Raw genomic sequence first — 2,500 nt, forward strand, 5'->3', positions numbered from 1 at the left:
CGCAACGTCGTGCGGACTGCGCGCGGACATGGGCGAGAAATGCCGCAACGATGTGCGGACTTGGTGCGGACATGGCCGAGAAATGCCGCAATATTACTCCACAGAGGTTTCCTGGCAACGTTGTGCGGACTTGGTGCGAACTCGGCCGAGAAATGCCGCAACGAGGTGCGGGCCATGGCCGAGAAATGTCGCAACGGTGGGCACGGCCTTGGCCGAGAAGTGCCGCAATATCAGCCTATAGAGGTTTATTGGCCAACCATCCAAGTACTTCTGACGACGACGGTGTGCTAGACCTTTGTCAACGTCGTTTAACATCGTTCTCATGCCAAAACGCCATATTTATTTCTTGTATAGCTTCAAATATATGTTAATGAATGGCCCAACTAAAATGACATATGTTGTAATAACAAGCCCAACTGTCCCAAGCAACTTGGCTAAGGCAGCCAGCACAGTGCGGCCAGCAGCGGAAAAAATTTGGACATCGTCGTTTTCAATTAAAGATGCATCCAAATGTAATTCCAATTGATCAAACCTTGCTAAAATACTCAGAACTAATGGACCATGCAAAAAAAATGGAAAAAAGATGACCGGATTGGCCCGAAACCCCGTGTGATTTTCGGGACAAACCGTGTCTGCTCCTGTCACTTGGGTTTGTATTTTTTTATCTATTATAGGGGGGGTATGGTAGTTGAGGTGCCGGTCGGCCGGGCCGGTTCGCTTGGTTCCGAGGGAGGGACGTGCCCCTACTCGTCCCGTCAGCTCCGTATGAGGGTGCCCGCCTTCTCATACGTAAACGACGGGATGTATCGGCCACGACGCACATCCGGGGCGGGCACACCGAGGGTCGACTCGGCACTGGTAGGCTCCGGCACAAGTAAGTCGATTTAAATGTTCGGCCGAATGCAGGAGCTGATAGTATCGTCGTCGTCAAAAAACTCGGTGTCCGGGCGTCCTCAGTGCGATGAAGCGGGCAACAACGATAGCAATACCGGGCGCTGGTATTCAACATCCAACGCACAACGGCCACGACGACGCATCGGATCGGTGAGTGGAACTGGCCGCTCGCAGCCACGCCTTTCCTGCGTAGGTGCTGCGGGAAACAACTACGGTAGCAATACCGGGCGCTGGTAGTCAACATCTAGCGCACAAGGACGCATCGGACGAGGCACATCGAGGGTCGACTCGGCACTGGTAGGCTCCGGCACAAGTAAGTCGATTTAAATGTTCGGCCGAATGCAGGAGCTGATAGTATCGTCGTCGTCAAAAAACTCGGTGTCCGGGCGTCCTCAGTGCGATGAAGCGGGCAACAACGATAGCAATACCGGGCGCTGGTATTCAACATCCAACGCACAACGGCCACGACGACGCATCGGATCGGTGAGTGGAACTGGCCGCTCGCAGCCACGCCTTTCATGCGTAGGTGCTGCGGGAAACAACAACGGTAGCAATACCGGGCGCTGGTATTCGACATCCAACGCACACCGGCCATGACGACGCCCCGGACTAGTAAGGCACAAAGAGGATTGAATCGGCGCATGAGTAGGTTCCGGCCCAAGTAAGTCGAACGTAATTGTCGGCCGAAGGCAGGAGCTGAGAGTGCCGTCGACGAAAGACTCGGCGTGCGTGAAAGATCGGTGCGTGGAACTGGCCGCTCGCAGCCACGCCTTTCATGCGTAGGTGCTGCGGGAAACAATAACGGTAGCAATACCGGGCGCTGGTAGTCAACATCTAGCGCACAAGGACGCATCGGACGAGGCACACCGAGGGTCGACTCGGCACTGGTAGGCTCCGCATGAGTAGGTTCCGGCCCAAGTAAGTCGAACGTAATTGTCGGCCGAAGGCAGGAGCTGAGAGTGCCGTCGACGAGAGACTCGGCGTGCGTGAAAGATCGGTGCGTGGAACTGGCCGCTCGCAGCCACGCCTTTCATGCGTAGGTGCTGCGGGAAACAACAACGGTAGCAATACCGGGCGCTGGTATTCGACATCCAACGCACAACGGCCACGACGACGCACCGGACTAGTAAGGCACAAAGAGGATTGAATCGGCGCATGAGTAGGTTCCGGCCCAAGTAAGTCGAACGTAATTGTCGGCCGAAGGCAGGAGCTGAGAGTGCCGTCGACGAGAGACTCGGCGTGCGTGAAAGATCGGTGCGTGGAACTGGCCGCTCGCAGCCACGCCTTTCATGCGTAGGTGCTGCGGGAAACAACAACGGTAGCAATACCGGGCGCTGGTATTCGACATCCAACGCACAACGGCCACGACGACGCACCGGACTAGTAAGGCACAAAGAGGATTGAATCGGCGCATGAGTAGGTTCCGGCCCAAGTAAGTCGAACGTAATTGTCGGCCGAAGGCAGGAGCTGAGAGTGCCGTCGACGAGAGACTCGGCGTGCGTGAAAGATCGGTGCGTGGAACTGGCCGCTCGCAGCCACGCCTTTCATGCGTAGGTGCTGCGGGAAACAACAACGGTAGCAATACCGGGCGCTGGTATTCGACATC

Source organism: Ipomoea triloba, chromosome 8 (genome assembly GCF_003576645.1).
Source record: "Ipomoea triloba cultivar NCNSP0323 chromosome 8, ASM357664v1".
Lineage (NCBI taxonomy): Eukaryota > Viridiplantae > Streptophyta > Magnoliopsida > Solanales > Convolvulaceae > Ipomoea > Ipomoea triloba.